The 18352-nt window shown below is 48.3% G+C and overlaps 12 non-coding genes across 12 annotated transcripts; all 12 read left to right on the forward strand.

Moving 5' to 3' along the window:
- The first annotated feature begins 1263 nt into the window (after nt 1-1263).
- On the forward strand, nt 1264-1345 carry TRNAS-CGA (transfer RNA serine (anticodon CGA)). The gene has a single exon. It is a non-coding gene; the product is annotated as a tRNA-Ser (tRNA).
- A 624-nt stretch (nt 1346-1969) lies between these two features.
- Nucleotides 1970-2051, forward strand: TRNAS-CGA (transfer RNA serine (anticodon CGA)). Its single transcript has one exon. It is a non-coding gene; the product is annotated as a tRNA-Ser (tRNA).
- A 622-nt stretch (nt 2052-2673) lies between these two features.
- Nucleotides 2674-2755, forward strand: TRNAS-UGA (transfer RNA serine (anticodon UGA)). Its single transcript has one exon. It is a non-coding gene; the product is annotated as a tRNA-Ser (tRNA).
- Nucleotides 2756-4782: 2027 nt separating this feature from the next.
- Nucleotides 4783-4864, forward strand: TRNAS-UGA (transfer RNA serine (anticodon UGA)). Its single transcript has one exon. It is a non-coding gene; the product is annotated as a tRNA-Ser (tRNA).
- A 624-nt stretch (nt 4865-5488) lies between these two features.
- Nucleotides 5489-5569, forward strand: TRNAS-CGA (transfer RNA serine (anticodon CGA)). The gene has a single exon. It is a non-coding gene; the product is annotated as a tRNA-Ser (tRNA).
- Nucleotides 5570-6193: 624 nt separating this feature from the next.
- On the forward strand, nt 6194-6275 carry TRNAL-CAA (transfer RNA leucine (anticodon CAA)). Its single transcript has one exon. It is a non-coding gene; the product is annotated as a tRNA-Leu (tRNA).
- A 624-nt stretch (nt 6276-6899) lies between these two features.
- TRNAS-CGA (transfer RNA serine (anticodon CGA)) lies at nt 6900-6981 on the forward strand. The gene has a single exon. It is a non-coding gene; the product is annotated as a tRNA-Ser (tRNA).
- Nucleotides 6982-7605: 624 nt separating this feature from the next.
- On the forward strand, nt 7606-7687 carry TRNAS-UGA (transfer RNA serine (anticodon UGA)). Its single transcript has one exon. It is a non-coding gene; the product is annotated as a tRNA-Ser (tRNA).
- Nucleotides 7688-8311: 624 nt separating this feature from the next.
- On the forward strand, nt 8312-8393 carry TRNAS-CGA (transfer RNA serine (anticodon CGA)). Its single transcript has one exon. It is a non-coding gene; the product is annotated as a tRNA-Ser (tRNA).
- A 1330-nt stretch (nt 8394-9723) lies between these two features.
- On the forward strand, nt 9724-9805 carry TRNAS-UGA (transfer RNA serine (anticodon UGA)). Its single transcript has one exon. It is a non-coding gene; the product is annotated as a tRNA-Ser (tRNA).
- A 622-nt stretch (nt 9806-10427) lies between these two features.
- TRNAS-UGA (transfer RNA serine (anticodon UGA)) lies at nt 10428-10509 on the forward strand. The gene has a single exon. It is a non-coding gene; the product is annotated as a tRNA-Ser (tRNA).
- Nucleotides 10510-11098: 589 nt separating this feature from the next.
- TRNAS-CGA (transfer RNA serine (anticodon CGA)) lies at nt 11099-11180 on the forward strand. The gene has a single exon. It is a non-coding gene; the product is annotated as a tRNA-Ser (tRNA).
- The last annotated feature ends 7172 nt before the right edge of the window (nt 11181-18352 follow it).

The following is an 18352-nucleotide window of genomic DNA, read 5'->3' on the forward strand; positions in this document are numbered from 1 at the left end:
TAAATAGGTGGCTTATATTGGTGTCAGTATTGCGTCTTCACATATTTATTTTTGCTACCCCTTTCATGTCTTTGCTATACCTCTCTTCCTACATTAGCGATGGTGCAAACGCTTCAAAATATTATACCCTGGCTCTCTCAGTCATACCTGCATGTGTACTTGAAACTTACTTTACCAATGAAAGAAGCAAATAGAGAAATAGAACAAAAGTGCTTGCTGGATTAGGCAAACACACTTCATAAAACTGCATTTTCTTTTTTGTTCTCCCGTGTTACAAGCTTAACTGCTCCCTGTGTAATTTCTCTTAACCTGCTGTCCCAGGAAGATAATTTTATCTACAGGCTCTTTCTGTGTTTTATCCCTAGTCTTTCTTTCCCTTTTCTTAGCTGTGTAACTGTTCCTTTACGTGCTCTATTTAGGCGCCATTAATCTCATTTGAGCTCCTTGTACCTGCTTGTTTGTATTGTTTTTAAAAAGTGCATTGCAGAACATCAGGAATTTGCTGTGGGACACCTTGAAAACTTTCATACAGATTATTTGCACAAAGCTTTCCGTAAGTTGTTGTGGCCAACTGGTTAAGGCGATGGACTTGAAATCCATTGGGGTCTCCCCGCGCAGGTTTTAATCCTGCCGACAAGGAGAGTATTTTCGTCTTCTGATACAATTTTAGAAGTTAACCTTTAGTATTTCTTCCATGTCAGTTTTATAAATAGGTAGCTTATATTGGTGTCACTATTGCCTCTTCACATATTTATTTTTGCTACCCCTTTCATGTCTTTGCTATACCTCTCTTCCTACATTAGCGATGGTGCAAACGCTTCAAAATATTATACCCTGGCTTTCTCAGTCATACCTGCATGTGTACTTGAAACTTACTTTACCAATGAAAGAAGCAAATAGAGAAATAGAACAAAAGTGCTTGCTGGATTAGGCAAACACACTTCATAAAACTGCATTTTCTTTTTTATTCTCCCGTGTTACAAGCTTAACTGCTCCCTGTGTAATTTCTCTTAACCTGCTGTCCTAGGAAGATAATTTTATCTACAGGCTCTTTCTGTGTTTTTTCCCTAGTCTTTCTTTCCCTTTTCTTAGCTGTGTAACTGTTCCTTTACGTGCTCTATTTAGGCGCCATTAATCTCATTTGAGCTCCTTGTACCTGCTTGTTTGTATTGTTTTTAAAAAGTGCATTGCAGAACATCAGGAATTTGCTGTGGGACACCTTGAAAACTTTCCTACAGATTATTTGCACAAAGCTTTCAGTAAGTTGTTGTGGCCGAGTGGTTAAGGCGATGGACTCGAAATCCATTGGGGTCTCTCCGCGCAGGTTCGAATCCTGCCGACAACGAGATTATTTTCGTCTTCGGCTACAATTTTAGAAGTTAACCTTTAGTATTTCTTCCATCTCAGTTTTATAAATAGGTAGCTTATTTTGGTGTCACTATTGCCTCTTCACATATTTATTATCAATACCCCTTTCATGTCTTTGCTATACCTCTCTTCCTACATCAGCGCTGGTGCAAGCGCTTCAAATTATTATACCCTTGCTCTCTCAGTCATTCCTGCATGTGCACTTGAAACTTACTTTACCAATAAAAGAAGCAAATAGAGAAATAGAACAAACGTGCTTGCTGGATTAGGCAAACACACTTCATAAAAGTGCATTTTCTTTTTTATTCTCCCGTGTTACAAGCTTAACTGCTCCCTGTGTAATTTCTCTTAACCTGCTGTCCCAGGAAGATAATTTTATCTACAGGCTCTTTCTTTGCTTTTTCCCTAGTCTTTCTTTCTCTTTTCTTAGCTGTGTAACTGTTCCTTTACGTGCTCTATTTAGGCGCCATTAATCTCATTTGAGCTCCTTGTACCTGCTTGTTTGTATTGTTTTTAAAAAGTGCATTGCAGAACATCAGGAATTTGCTGTGGGACACCTTGAAAACTTTCATACAGATTATTTGCACAAAGCTTACAGAAAGTTGTTGTGGCCGAGTGGTTAAGGTGATGGACTCGAAATCCATTGGGGTCTCCCCGTGCAGGTTCGAATCCTGCCGACAACGAGAGTATTTTCATCTTCGGCTACGATTTTAGAAGTTAACCTTTAGTATTTCTTCCATGTCAGTTTTATAAATAGGTGGCTTATATTGGTGTCACTATTGCCTCTTCACATATTTATTTTTGCTACCCCTTTCATGTCTTTGCTATACCTCTCTTCCTACATTAGCGATGGTGCAAACGCTTCAAAATATTATACCCTGGCTCTCAGTCATACCTGCATGTGCACTTGAAACTTACTTTACCAATAAAAGAAGCAAATAGAGAAATAGAAATAAAGTGCTTGCTGGATTAGGCAAACACACTTCATAAAAGGGCATTTTCTTTTTTATTCTCCCGTGTTACAAGCTTAACTGCTCCCTGTATAATTTCTCTTAACCTGCTGTCCCAGAAAGATAATTTTATCTACAGGCTCTTTCTGTGTTTTTTCCCTAGGCTTTCTTTCTCTTTTCTTAGCTGTGTAACTGTTCCTTTACGTGCTCTATTTAGGCGCCATTAATCTCATTTGAGCTCCTTGTACCTGCTTGTTTGTATTGTTTTTAAAAAGTGCATTGCAGAACATCAGGAATTTGCTGTGGGACACCTTGAAAACTTTCATACAGATTATTTGCACAAAGCTTACAGAAAGTTGTTGTGGCCGAGTGGTTAAGGTGATGGACTTGAAATCCATTGGGGTCTCCCCGCGCAGGTTCAAATCCTGCCGACAACGAGAGTATTTTCATCTTCGGCTACAATTTTAGAAGTTAACCTTTAGTATTTCTTCCATGTCAGTTTTATAAATAGGTGGCTTATATTGGTGTCACTATTGCCTCTTCACATATTTATTTTTGCTACCCCTTTCATGTCTTTGCTTTACCTCTCTTCCTACATTAGCGATGGTGCAAACGCTTCAAAATATTATACCCTGGCTCTCTCAGTCATACCTGCATGTGTACTTGAAACTTACTTTACCAATGAAAGAAGCAATTAGAGAAATAGAACAAAAGTGCTTGCTGGATTAGGCAAACACACTTCATAAAACTGCATTTTCTTTTTTATTCTCCCGTGTTACAAGCTTAACTGCTCCCTGTGTAATTTCTCTCAACCTGCTGTCCCAGGAAGATAATTTTATCTACAGGCTCTTTCTGTGTTTTTTCCCTAGTCTTTCTTTCCCTTTTCTTAGCTGTGTAACTGTTCCTTTACGTGCTCTATTTAGGCGCCATTAATCTCATTTGAGCTCCTTGTACCTGCTTGTTTGTATTGTTTTTAAAAAGTGCATTGCAGAACATCAGGAATTTGCTGTGGGACACCTTGAAAACTTTCATACAGATTATTTGCACCAAGCTTGCAGTAAGGTGTTGTGGCCGAGTGGTTAAGGCGATGAACTCGAAGTCTCCCTGCGAAGGTTCAAATGCTGCCGACAACGAGAGTATTTTCGGCTTCGGCTACAATTTTAGAAGTTAACCTTTAGTATTTCTTCCATGTCAGTTTTATAAATAGGTGGCTTATACTGGTGTCACTATTGCCTCTTCACATATTTATTTTTGCTACCCCTTTCATGTCTTTGCCATACATCTCTTCCTACATTAGCGATGGTGCAAACGCTTCAAAATATTATACCCTGGCTCTCAGACATACCTGCATGTGCACTTGAAACTTACTTTACCAATAAAAGAAGCAAATAGAGAAATAGAAATAAAGTGCTTGCTGGATTAGGCAAACACACTTCATAAAAGGGCATTTTCTTTTTTATTCTCCCGTGTTACAAGCTTAACTGCTCCCTGTATAATTTCTCTTAACCTGCTGTTCCAGGAAGATAATTTTATCTACAGGCTCTTTCTGTGTTTTTTCCCTAGTCTTTCTTTCCCTTTTCTTAGCTGTGTAACTGTTCCTTTACGTGCTCTATTTAGGCGCCATTAATCTCATTTGAGCTCCTTGTACCTGCTTGTTTGTATTGTTTTTAAAAAGTGCATTGCAGAACATCAGGAATTTGCTGTGGACACCTTGAAAACTTTCATACAGATTATTTGCACAAACCTTACTGTAAGTTGTTGTGGCTGAGTGTTTAAGGCAATGGGCTCGAAATCCATTGACTTCTCCCACGCAGGATCGAATCCTGCTGACAACGAGAGTATTTTTATCTTCGTCTACAATTTTAGAAGTTAACCTTTAGTATTTCTTCCATGTCAGTTTTATAAATAGGTGGCTTATTTTGGTGTCACTCTTGCCTCTTCACATATTTATTATCGCTACCCCTTTCATGTCTTTGCTATACCTCTCTTCCTACATCAGCGCTGGTGCAAGCGCTTCAAATTATTATACCCTGGCTCTCTCAGTCATATCTGCATGTGCACTTGAAACGTACTTTACCAATAAAAGAAGCAAATAGAGAAATAGAACAAAAGTGCTTGCTGGATGAGGCAAAGACACTTCATAAAAGTGCATTTTACTTTTTTATTCTCCCGTGTTACAAGTTTAACTGCTCCCTGTGTAATTTCTCTTAACCTGCTGTCCCAGGAAGATAATTTTATCTACAGGCTCTCTCTGTGTTTTTCCCTAGTCTTTCTTTCCCTTTTCTTAGCTGTGTAACTGTTCCTTTGCTTTACGTGCTCTATTTAGGCGCCATTAATCTAATTTGAGCTCCTTGTACCTGCTTGTTTGTATTGATTTTAAAAAGTGCATTGCAGAACATCAGGAATTTGCTGTGGGACACCTTGAAAACTTTCATACAGATTATTTGCACAAAGCGTACTGTAAGTTGTTGTGGCCGAGTGGTTAAGGCGATGGACGTGAAATCCATTGGGGTCTCCCAGCGCAGTTTCGAATCCTGCCGACAACAAGAGTATTTTTATCTTCGGCTACAATTTTAGAAGTTAACCTTTAGTATTTCTTCCATCTCAGTTTTATAAATAGGTAGCTTATTTTGGTGTCACTATTGCCTCTTCACATATTTATTATCAATACCCCTTTCATGTCTTTGCTATACCTCTCTTCCTACATCAGCGCTGGTGCAAGCGCTTCAAATTATTATACCCTTGCTCTCTCAGTCATTCCTGCATGTGCACTTGAAACTTACTTTACCAATAAAAGAAGCAAATAGAGAAATAGAACAAACGTGCTTGCTGGATTAGGCAAACACACTTCATAAAAGTGCATTTTCTTTTTTATTCTCCCGTGTTACAAGCTTAACTGCTCCCTGTGTAATTTCTCTTAACCTGCTGTCCCAGGAAGATAATTTTATCTACAGGCTCTTTCTGTGCTTTTTCCCTAGTCTTTCTTTCTCTTTTCTTAGCTGTGTAACTGTTCCTTTACGTGCTCTATTTAGGCGCCATTAATCTCATTTGAGCTCCTTGTACCTGCTTGTTTGTATTGTTTTTAAAAAGTGCATTGCAGAACATCAGGAATTTGCTGTGGGACACCTTGAAAACTTTCATACAGATTATTTGCACAAAGCTTACAGAAAGTTGTTGTGGCCAGTGGTTAAGGTGATGGACTCGAAATCCATTGGGGTCTCCCTGCGCAGGTTCGAATCCTGCCGACAACGAGAGTATTTTCATCTTCGGCTACGATTTTAGAAGTTAACCTTTAGTATTTCTTCCATGTCGGTTTTATAAATAGGTGGCTTATATTGGTGTCACTATTGCCTCTTCACATATTTATTTTTGCTACCCCTTTCATGTCTTTGCTATACCTCTCTTCCTACATTAGCGATGGTGCAAACGCTACAAAATATTATACCCTGGCTGTCTCAGTCATACCTGCATGTGTACTTGAAACTTACTTTACCAATGAAAGTAGCAAATAGAGAAATAGAACAAAAGTGCTTGCTGGATTAGGCAAACACACTTCATAAAACTTTATTTTCTTTTTTATTCTCCAGTGTTACAAGCTTAACTGCTCCCTGTGTAATTTCTCTTAACCTGCTGTCCCAGGAAGATAATTTTATCTACAGGCTCTTTCTGTGTTTTTTCCCTAGTCTTTCTTTCCCTTTTCTTAGCTGTGTAACTGTTCCTTTACGAGCTCTATTTAGGCGCCATTAATCTCATTTGAGCTCCTTGTACCTGCTTGTTTGTATTGTTTTTAAAAAGTGCATTGCAGAACATCAGAAATTTGCTGTGGGACACCTTGAAAACTTTCATACAGAATATTTGCACAAAGCTTGCCGTAAGTTGTTGTGGCCGAGTGGTTAAGGTGATGGACTCAAAATACATTGGGGTCTCCCCGCGCAGGTTCAAATCCTGCCGACAACGAGAGTATTTTCGTCTTCGGCTACAATTTTAGAAGTTAACCTTTAGTATTTCTTCCATTTCAGTTTTATAAATAGGTGGCTTATATTGGTGTCACTATTGCCTCTTCACATATTTATTTTTGCTACCCCTTTCATGTCTTTGCCATACCTCTCTTCCTACATTAGCGATGGTGAAAACGCTTCAAAATATTATACCCTGGCTCTCTCAGTCATACCTGCATGTGTACTTGAAACTGACTTTACCAATGAAAGAAGCAAATAGAGAAATAGAACAAAAGTGCTTGCTGGATTAGGCAAACACACTTCATAAAACTGCATTTTCTTTTTTATTCTCCCGTGTTACAAGCTTAATTGCTCCCTGTGTAATTTCTCTTAACCTGCTGTCCCAGGAAGATAATTTTATCTACAGGCTCTTTCTGTGTTTTTTCCCTAGTCTTTCTTTCTCTTTTCTTAGCTGTGTAACTGTTCCTTTACGTGCTCTATTTAGGCGCCATTAATCTCATTTGAGCTCCTTGTACCTGCTTGTTTGTATTGTTTTTAAAAAGTGCATTGCAGAACATCAGGAATTTGCTGTGGGACACCTTGAAAACTTTCATACAGATTATTTGCACAAAGCTTACAGAAAGTTGTTGTGGCCGAGTGGTTAAGGCGATGGACTCGAAATCCATTGGGGTCTCCCCGCGCAGGTTCGAATCCTGCCGACAACGAGAGTATTTTCATCTTCGGCTACAATTTTAGAAGTTAACCTTTAGTATTTCTTCCATGTCAGTTTTATAAATAGGTGGCTTATATTGGTGTCACTATTGCCTCTTCACATATTTATTTTTGCTACCCCTTTCATGTCTTTGCTATACCTCTCTTCCTACATTAGCGATGGTGCAAACGCTTCAAAATATTATACCCTGGCTCTCTCAGTCATACCTGCATGTGTACTTGAAACTTACTTTACCAATGAAAGAAGCAATTAGAGAAATAGAACAAAAGTGCTTGCTGGATTAGGCAAACACACTTCATAAAACTGCATTTTCTTTTTTATTCTCCCGTGTTACAAGCTTAACTGCTCCCTGTGTAATTTATCTTAACCTGCTGTCCCAGGAAGATAATTTTATCTACAGGCTCTTTCTGTGTTTTTTCCCTAGTCTTTCTTTCCCTTTTCTTAGCTGTGTAACTGTTCCTTTACGTGCTCTATTTAGGCGCCATTAATCTCATTTGAGCTCCTTGTACCTGCTTGTTTGTATTGATTTTAAAAAGTGCATTGCAGAACATCAGGAATTTGCTGTGGGACACCTTGAAAACTTTCATACAGATTATTTGCACAAAGCATACTGTAAGTTGTTGTGGCCGAGTGGTTAAGGCGATGGACGTGAAATCCACTGGGGTCTCCCGGCGCAGTTTCGAATCCTGCCGACAGCAAGAGTATTTTTATCTTCTGCTACAATTTTAGAAGTTAACCTTTAGTATTTCTTCCATCTCAGTTTTATAAATAGGTAGCTTATTTTGGTGTCACTATTGCCTCTTCACATATTTATTATCAATACCCCTTTCATGTCTTTGCTACACCTCTCTTCCTACATCAGCGCTGGTGCAAGCGCTTCAAATTATTATACCCTTGCTCTCTCAGTCATACCTGCATGTGCACTTGAAACTTACTTTACCAATAAAAGAAGCAAATAGAGAAATAGAACAAACGTGCTTGCTGGATTAGGCAAACACACTTCATAAAAGTGCATTTTCTTTTTTATTCTCCCGTGTTACAAGCTTAACTGCTCCCTGTGTAATTTCTCTTAACCTGCTGTCCCAGGAAGATAATTTTATCTACAGGCTCTTTCTGTGCTTTTTCCCTAGTCTTTCTTTTCCTTTTCTTAGCTGTGTAACTGTTCCTTTACGTGCTCTATTTAGGCGCCATTAATCTCATTTGAGCTCCTTTTACCTGCTTGTTTGTATTGTTTTTAAAAAGTGCATTGCAGAACATCAGGAATTGGCTGTGGGACACCTTGAAAACTTTCATACAGATTATTTGCACAAAGCTTACAATAAGTTGTTGTGGCTGAGTGGTTAAGGCGATGGACTCGAAATCCATTGGGGACTCCCCGCGCAGGTTCGAATCCTGCCGACAACAAGAGTATTTTCGTCTTCGGCTACAATTTTAGAAGTTAACCTTTAGTATTTCTTCCATGTCAGTTTTATAAATAGGTGGCTTATATTGGTGTCAGTATTGCGTCTTCACATATTTATTTTTGCTACCCCTTTCATGTCTTTGCTATACCTCTCTTCCTACATTAGCGATGGTGCAAACGCTTCAAAATATTATACCCTGGCTCTCTCAGTCATACCTGCATGTGTACTTGAAACTTACTTTACCAATGAAAGAAGCAAATAGAGAAATAGAACAAAAGTGCTTGCTGGATTAGGCAAACACACTTCATAAAACTGCATTTTGTTTTTTGTTCTTCCGTGTTACAAGCTTAACTGCTCCCTGTGTAATTTCTCTTAACCTGCTGTCCCAGGAAGATAATTTTATCTACAGGCTCTTTCTGTGTTTTATCCCTAGTCTTTCTTTCCCTTTTCTTAGCTGTGTAACTGTTCCTTTACGTGCTCTATTTAGGCGCCATTAATCTCATTTGAGCTCCTTGTACCTGCTTGTTTGTATTGTTTTTAAAAAGTGCATTGCAGAACATCAGGAATTTGCTGTGGGACACCTTGAAAACTTTCATACAGATTATTTGCACAAAGCTTTCCGTAAGTTGTTGGGGCCAACTGGTTAAGGCGATGGACTCGAAATCCATTGGGGTCTCCCCGCGCAGGTTCTAATCCTGCCGACAAGGAGAGTATTTTCGTCTTCTGATACAATTTTAGAAGTTAACCTTTAGTATTTCTTCCATGTCAGTTTTATAAATAGGTAGCTTATATTGGTGTCACTATTGCCTCTTCACTTATTTATTTTTGCTACCCCTTTCATGTCTTTGCTATACCTCTCTTCCTACATTAGCGATGGTGCAAACGCTTCAAAATATTATACCCTGGCTTTCTCAGTCATACCTGCATGTGTACTTGAAACTTACTTTACCAATGAAAGAAGCAAATAGAGAAATAGAACAAAAGTGCTTGCTGGATTAGGCTAACACACTTCATAAAACTGCATTTTCTTTTGTATTCTCCCGTGTTACAAGCTTAACTGCTCCCTGTGTAATTTCTCTTAACCTGCTGTCCCAGGAAGATAATTTTATCTACAGGCTCTTTCTGTGTTTTTTCCGAAGTCTTTCTTTCCCTTTTCTTAGCTGTGTAACTGTTCCTTTACGTGCTCTATTTAGGCGCCATTAATCTCATTTGAGCTCCTTTTACCTGCTTTTTTGTATTGTTTTTAAAAAGTGCATTGCAGAACATCAGGAATTTGCTGTGGGACACCTTGAAAACTTTCATACAGATTATTTGCACAAACCTTGCAGTAAGTTGTTGTGGCCGAGTGGTTAAGGCGATGGACTTGAAATCCATTGGGTTCTCCCCCCGCAGGTTCAAATCCTGCCGACAATGAGAGTATTTTCGTCTTCGGCGACAATTTTAGAAGTTAACCTTTAGTATTTCTTCCATGTCAGTTTTATAAATAGGTGGCTTATATTGGTGTCACTATTGCCTCTTCACATATTTATTTTTGCTACCCCTTTCATGTCTTTGCCATACCTCTCTTCCTACATTAGCGATGGTGCAAACGCTTCAAAATATTATACCCTGCCTGTCAGTCATACCTGCATGTGCACTTGAAACTTACTTTACCAATAAAAGAAGCAAATAGAGAAATAGAAATAAAGTGCTTGCTGGATTAGGCAAACACACTTCATAAAAGGGCATTTTCTTTTTTATTCTCCCGTGTTACAAGCCTAACTGCTCCCTGTATAATTTCTCTTAACCTGCTGTCCCAGGAAGATAATTTTATCTACAGGCTCTTTCTGTGTTTTTTCCCTAGTCTTTCTTTCCCTATTCTTAGCTGTGTAACTGTTCCTTTACGTGCTCTATTTAGGCGCCATTAATCTCATTTGAGATCCTTGTACCTGCTTTTTTGTATTGTTTTTAAAAAGTGCATTGCAGAACATCAGGAATTTGCTGTGGGACACCTTGAAAACTTTCATACAGATTATTTGCACAAAGCTTGCTGTAAGTTGTTGTGGCCGAGTGGTTAAGGCGATGGACTTGAAATCCATTGGGGTCTCCCCGCGCAGGTTCAAATCCTGCCGACAACAAGAGTATTTTCGTCTTCGGCTACAATTTTAGAAGTTAACCTTTAGTATTTCTTCCATGTCAGTTTTATAAATAGGTGGCTTATATTGGTGTCACTATTGCCTCTTCACATATTTATTTTTGCTACCCCTTTCATGTCTTTGCCATACCTCTCTTCCTACATTAGCGATGGTGCAAACGCTTCAAAATATTATACCCTGGCTCTCAGTAACACCTGCATGTGTACTTGAAACTTACTTTACCAATAAAAGAAGCAAATAGAGAAATAGAACAAAAGTGCTTGCTGGATTAGGCAAACACACTTCATAAAACTTTATTTTCTTTTTTATTCTCCCGTGTTACAAGCTTAACTGCTCCCGATAATTTTATCTACAGGCTCTTTCTGTGTTTTTTCCCTAGTCTTTCTTTCTCTTTTCTTAGCTGTGTAACTGTTCCTTTACGTGCTCTATTTAGGCGCCATTAATCTCATTTGAGCTCCTTGTACCTGCTTGTTTGTATTGTTTTTAAAAAGTGCATTGCAGAACATCAGGAATTTGCTGTGGGACACCTTGAAAACTTTCATACAGATTATTTGCACAAAGCTTACAGAAAGTTGTTGTGGCTGAGTGGTTAAGGCGATGGACTCGAAATCCATTGGGGTCTCCCCGCGCAGGTTCGAATCCTGCCGACAACGAGAGTGTTTTCATCTTCGGCTACAATTTTAGAAGTTAACCTTTAGTATTTCTTCCATGTCAGTTTTATAAATAGGTGGCTTATATTGGTGTCACTATTGCCTCTTCACATATTTATTTTTGCTACCCCTTTCATGTCTTTGCTATACCTCTCTTCCTACATTAGCGATGGTGCAAACGCTTCAAAATATTATACCCTGGCTCTCTCAGTCATACCTGCATGTGTACTTGAAACTTACTTTACCAATGAAAGAAGCAATTAGAGAAATAGAACAAAAGTGCTTGCTGGATTAGGCAAACACACTTCATAAAACTGCATTTTCTTTTTTATTCTCCCGTGTTAAAAGCTTAACTGCTCCCTGTGTAATTTCTCTTAACCTGCTGTCCCAGGAAGATAATTTTATCTACAGGCTCTTTCTGTGTTTTTTCCCTAGTCTTTCTTTCCCTTTTCTTAGCTGTGTAACTGTTCCTTTACGTGCTCTATTTAGGCGCCATTAATCTCATTTGAGCTCCTTGTACCTGCTTGTTTGTATTGTTTTTAAAAAGTGCATTGCAGAACATCAGGAATTTGCTGTGGGACACCTTGAAAACTTTCATACAGATTATTTGCACCAAGCTTGCAGTAAGGTGTTGTGGCCGAGTGGTTAAGGCGATGGACTTGAAGTCTCCCTGCGCAGGTTCAAATCCTGCCGACAACGAGAGTATTTTCGGCTTCGGCTACAATTTTAGAAGTTAACCTTTAGTATTTCTTCCATGTCAGTTTAATAAATAGGTGGCTTATACTGGTGTCACTCTTGCCTCTTCACATATTTATTATCGCTACCCCTTTCATGTCTTTGCTATACCTCTCTTCCTACATCAGCGCTGGTGCAAGCGCTTCAAATATTATACCCTGGCTCTCTCAGTCATATCTGCATGTGAACTTGAAACTTACTTTACCAATAAAAGAAGCAAATAGAGAAATAGAACAAAAGTGCTTGCTGGATTAGGCAAAGACACTTCATAAAAGTGCATTTTACTTTTTTATTCTCCCGTGTTACAAGTTTAACTGCTCCCTGTGTAATTTCTCTTAACCTGCTGTCCCAGGAAGATAATTTTATCTACAGGCTCTTTCTGTGTTTTTCCCTAGTCTTTCTTTCCCTTTTCTTAGCTGTGTAACTGTTCCTTTGCTTTACGTGCTCTATTTAGGCGCCATTAATCTCATTTGAGCTCCTTGTACCTGCTTGTTTGTATTGATTTTAAAAAGTGCATTGCAGAACATCAGGAATTTGCTGTGGGACACCTTGAAAACTTTCAGACAGATTATTTGCACAAAGCATACTGTAAGTCAGGGGTGCCCAAACCTGTCCTGGCGGGCCGTATCCATGCCAGATTTTTGGGATATCCCCATCTGGTGATCACGGTTCGATCCCCGGCGCCGGCGGCAGATCAGAGTGCCCAGGACGGGGTTCATGTGACCCGGGCAGTCCTATCCCCTGGGTGTACGTGGTTGTCCGACATGTCGGTCGTATTTGCTTTTACGTACCGGATCGGAATCGGCCCCCATAAAATCGTACGTAAAGTATATAGCAAATCAACCTGAAATCTGCTGGGTCAGAAAGGGCTCGATTCCAATCCGTGTCGGAAGGTTAGGAGTCCGTACGAATTTGTCGGGACGGCATGGCAGAGTGCCCGGGATGGGCTCCATGGCTCTTGGGCAGTCGTCCCCCGGGCGTCCGGGGCTCCATCCAGGCCGACGGCATGGCAGAGTGCCCGGGACGGGCTCCATGCGTCCCGGGCATTCGTCCCCCGGGCGTCCGGGGCTCCATCCAGGCCGGCGGCAAGGCAGTGTGCCCGGGTCGGGCTCCATGCGTCCCGGGCATTCGTCCCCCGGGCGCCTGAAACTGCTGGGTCAGAGAGGGCTCGATTCCGATCCGTGTCGTAAGGTTAGGAGTCCGTACGAATTTGTCGGGACGGCATGGCAGAGTGCCCGGGACGGGCTCCATGCGTCCCGGGCATTCGTCCCCCGGGCGTCCGGGGCTACATCCAGGCTGACGGTATGGCAGAGTGCCCGGGTCGGGCTCCATGGTTTTCACGGTGGTCCTCCCCTGGGTGTCAGGGGGCTCCTGGCCGACGGCATGGAAAAGTACCCAGGACGGGCTCCATGCGTCCCGGGCATTTGTCCCCCGGGCGTCCGGGGCTCCATCCAGGCCGACGGCATGGCAGAGTGCCCGGGTCGGGCTCCATGGTTTCCAGGGTGGTCCTCCCCAGGGTGTCGGGGCGCTCCAGGCCGAAGGCATGGAAAAGTGCCCAGGACGGGCTCCATGCGTCCCGGGCATTTGTCCCCCGGGCGTCCGGGGCTCCATCCAGGCCGACGGCATGGCAGAGTGCCCGGGTCGGGCTCCATGGCTTTCACGGTGGTCCTCCCCTGGGTGTCTGGGGGCTCCAGGCCGAAGGCATGGAAAAGTGCCCAGGACGGGCTCCATGCGTCCCGGGCACGGGCACGGGGACGGGGACAGGGTCGGGAGAGTCCAGGCGGCTTCACTTCCGTGTCCAGCCATCTGATCGACCAGATTCCCTCGGCCATCTGGTCGCCCGGATCCCCTCGGGCATCTGGTCGCCCGCAACGCTTTCCTATGGGGCGACCAGATGGCCGAACTTCCCTGGAAGTCCAGATGAGGTGCCATTCGCCGCCCGGATCCCAGCGAGGGCTCCAGGAGGTTGGGTACATTCGCGCCTTGGGTCCCCTCTGTCACCTCGCGTGCACAGATTACAAGAAAAGGGGGTAATTTTCCTCCGGATTACTAGGAAGAAGGGTACGCCCGGACACCCCTCCGAGGCTGGTGGTTCTCTGCCATGGGGACCAGATGGGCTATGCCTGGGCAACACCTCCCTAGGCCACCCGGGGCTTCCTTCCTCCAGGCCAACTGCATGTCAAATTGCCCAGGACGGGCTCCATGGCTCCTTGGCAGTCGTCCCCCGGGCGTCCGGGGCTCCATCCAGGCTGACGGCATTGAAAAGTGCCCAGGACGGGCTCCATGCGTCCCGGGCATTCGTCCCCTGGGCGTCCGGGGCTCCATCTAGGCTGACGGTATGGCAGAGTGCCCGGGTCGGGCTCCATGGTTTTCACGGTGGTCCTCCCCTGGGTGTCTGGGGGCTCCAGGCCGAAGGCATGGAAAAGTGCCCAGGACGGGCTCCATGCGTCCCGGGCATTCGTCCCCCGGGCGTCCGGGGCACCCATCTCCATGAGGCCAACGGCATTGGCAAAGTACCCAGGACGGGCTCCATGGGTCCCGGGCAGACCTCCCCCCGGGCGTCCGGGGCTCCCACCTCCAGGCCGACGGAATGTCAAAGTACCCAGGACGGGCTCCATGGGTCCCGGGCAGCTTCCCCCGGGGCGTCCGGGGCACCCACCTCCAGGCCGATGGCATGTCAAAGTACCCAGGACGGGCTCCACGGGTCCCGGGCATTCCTCCCCCAGGTCGTCCGGGCCCTAGAGCTCCGGTGGTCCAACCTGCGCCTGAGGCCCAGCCGGGGTCCAAGAGCCCTGCCTTGCGTGGGCAGGCAGTCAGGAACCCTACCGCGAAGGCTTGGGATGGATGGGGAGCTGGGAGTCCTTTCGATCCCGGCCCTCTGGTCGCCCGCGATGCTTTCCAATGGGGCGACCAGATGGCCGGGCTTCCCTGGAAGTCCCGATGAGGTGCCATTCGGCTCCTGGATCCCAGCTAGGGCTCCATGAGGTCGGGTTCTTTTACGCCTTGGGTCCCCTCTGTCACCTCGCGTTCACGGATTGCAAGAAAGGGGGGTAATTTCCCTCCGGATTACTAGGGGCAGGGTACGCCCGGACACCTCTCCAGGGCTGGTGGTTCTCTGCCCGGGGGACCAGATGAGATATGCCTGGGCAACACCTCCCCCGGGCGTCTGGGGGCTCCATTCTCCGGGCCAACGGCATGGCTCAATGCCCAGGACGGGCTCCACGTGTCCCGGACAGACCTCCCCTGGGCGTCCGGGGCACCCATCTCCATGAGGCCAACGGGATGGCAAAGTACCCGGGAAGGGCTCCACGGGTCCCGGGCAGCCTTCCCCCGGGCGTCCGGGGCTCCCACCTTTAGGCCGACGGCATGTCACACTGCCCAGGACGGGCTCCATGGGCCCCGGACAGACCTCCCCCGGGCGTCCGGGGCACCCATCTCCAGGAGGCCAACGGGACGGCAAAGTACCCGGGACGGGCTCCACGGGTCCCGGGCAGCCTTCCCCCGGGCGTCCGGGGCTCCCACCTCCAGGCCGACGGCATGTCACAGTGCCCAGGACGGGCTCCATGGGCCCCGGACAGCCCTCCCCCCGGGCGTTCGGGGCACATATCTCCAGGAGGCCAACGGTGTTGCAAAGTACCCGGAAAGGACTCCACGGGTACCGGGCAGTCCTCCCCCGGGCGTCCGGGGCACCCATCTCCATGAGGCAAACGGCATTGGCAAAGTACCCGGGAGGGGCTCCACGGGTCCCGGGCAGGCCTCCCCCGGGCGTCCAGGGCACCCACCTCCAGGCCGACGGCATGTAAAAGTGCCCAGGATGGGCTCCATGGGTCCCGGGCAGCCCACCCCCGGGCATCTGGGGCACCCATCTCCAGGAGGCCAACGGCGTTGCAAAGTACCCGGGAAGGGCTCCACGGGTACCGGGCAGTCCTCCCCCGGGCGTCCGGGGGCTCCCTTCTCCAGGCCGACGGCATGGTTCAATGCCCAGGACGGGACGTCAAGTGGCCAGGACGGGCTCCATGCGTCCCGGGCATTCATCCCGGGACGGGGACGGGGTGGGGAAGAGTCCAGGCGGCTTCACCTCCATGCCCAGCCATCTGGTCGCCCGGATTCCCTCGGCCATCTGGTCGCCCGGATCCCCTCGGGCATCTGGTCGCCCGCAACGCTTTCCTATGGGGGGGACCAGATGGTCAAACTTCCCTGGAAGTCTTAATGAGGTGCCATTCGCCTCCCGGATCCCAGCGAGGGCTCCATGAGGTCGGGTTCTTTCACGCCTTGGGTCCCCTCTGTCACCTCGCGTGCACAGATTGCAAGAAAGGGGGGTAATTTGCCTCCGGATTACTATGTGGCAGGGTATGCCCGGACACCCCTCCAGGGTTGGTGGTTCTCTGCCATGGGGACCAGATGGGATATGCCTGGGCAACACCTCCCTAGGCCACCCGGAGCTTCCTTCCTCCAGGCCAACTGCATGTCAAATTGCCCAGGACGGGCTCCATGGCTCTTGGGCAGTCGTCCCCCGGGCGTCCGGTGCTCCATCCAGGCCGACGGCATGGCAGAGTGCCCGGGACAGGCTCCATGCGTCCCGGGCCTTCGCCCCCCCCCCCGGGCGTCCGGGGCTCCATCCAGGCTGACGGCATGGCAGAGTGCCCGGGACGGGCTCCACGGGCCCCGGTCATCCGGGGCACCCTTTCCCGGGCCAGCGGCATGTCAGAGTGCCCAGGACCAGTTCCACGGGTCCCGGGCAGTCCTCCCCCGGGCGTCCGGGGCTCCCTTCCCCGGGCCAAAGCATTTCAGAGTGCCCAGGACGGGCTCCACGGGTTCCGGGCGTCCAGGTCTCCCTTCCCCGGGCCAACGGCTTGTCAGAGTGCCCAGGACGGGCTCCACGGGCCCCGGGCGTCTGGGGCACCCTTCCCCGGGCCAGCGGCATGTCAGAGTGCCCAGGACGGGCTCCACGGGCCCCGGTCATCCGGTGCACCCTTCCCCGGGCCAGCGGCATGTCAGAGTGCCCAGGACCAGTTCCACGGGTCCCGGGCAGTCCTCCCCCGGGCGTCCGGGGCTCCCTTCCCCGGGCCAAAGCATTTCAGAGTGCCCAGGACGGGCTCCACGGGTTCCGGGTGTCCAGGTCTCCCTTCCCCGGGCCAACGGCTTGTCAGAGTGCCCAGGACGGGCTCCACGGGCCCGGGCGTCCGGGGCACCCTTCCCCGGGCCAGCGGCATGTCAGAGTGCCCAGGACGAGTTCCACGGGTCCCGGGCAGTCCTCCCCCCCGGGTGTCCGGGGCTCCCTTCCCCGGGCCAAAGCATTTCAGAGTGCCCAGGACGGGCTCCACGGGTCCCGGACGTCCGGGGCTCCCTTCCCCGGGCCAACGGCATACAGGAGTGCCCAGGAGGGGCTCCACGGGTCCTTGACGTCCGGGGCTCCCTTCCCCGGGCCAACGGCATACAGGAGTGCCCAGGACGGGCTCCACAGGTCCCGGTCGTCTGGGGCTCCCTTCCCCGGGCCAACGGCTTGTCAGAATGCCAAGGACGGGCTCCACGGGTCCCGGTCATCTGGGGTCCCTCCCCCGGGCCAACAGCAGGTCAGAGTGCCCAGGACGGGCTCCACGGGTCCCGGGCAGCCCACCCCCCGGGCGTTCGGGGCACCCATCTCCAGGAGGCCAACGGCGTTGCAAAGTACCCGGGAAGGGCTCCACGGGTACCGGGCAGTCCTCCCCCGGGCGTCCGGGGCTCCCTTCTCCAGGCCAACGGCATGGTTCAATGCCCAGGACGGGCTCCATGTGTCCCAGACAGACCTCCCCCGGGCGTCCGGGGCACCCATCTCCAGGCCAACGGCATGGCTCAATGCCCAGGACGGGCTCCATGGGTCCGGGGAGGCGTCCCATGCGCCTCCGGGCTTGGGAGCCCCGGCTGGGTCCAGGGGCCCGGCCGGGCCCCGGGTGGGGTGCTCCGGCCCTGGTCCCTGTCTCCCAGCCTACCGCACTGCCAAGGGCCTAGGAATGGGTTCCGTTGTTCCCGGGGAGCCTCCCCTTGCTTGGCTGGGTTCAGGAGCAGTGGCTAGGGCCCCTGAGGGCCCGGGGAGGGCGGCCTCCCCACCCCGGGCTCTGTCCTTGGTCCTGCTGCGTGGCAGGGTGCCCGGGACGGGGTCCGGAGGGACCGGGGAGGCGTCCCATGCACCTCCAGGCTTGGGAGCCCCGGCTCGGTCCAGGGGCCCGGCCGGGCCCCGGGTCGGGTGCTCCGGCCCTGGGCCCTGTCTCCCAGCCTGCTGCACTGCCAAGGGCCCGGGAAGGGGTTCCGATGTGCCCGGGGAGCCTCCCCTTGCTTGGCTGGGTTCAGGAGCAGTGGCTAGGGCCCCTGAGGGCCCGGGGAGGGCGGCCTCCCCACCCCGGGCTCTGTCCTTGGTCCTGCTGCGTGGCAGGGTGCCCGGGACGGGGTCCGGAGGGACCGGG

This window comes from Lissotriton helveticus, chromosome 12 (genome assembly GCF_964261635.1).
Source record: "Lissotriton helveticus chromosome 12, aLisHel1.1, whole genome shotgun sequence".
Lineage (NCBI taxonomy): Eukaryota > Metazoa > Chordata > Amphibia > Caudata > Salamandridae > Lissotriton > Lissotriton helveticus.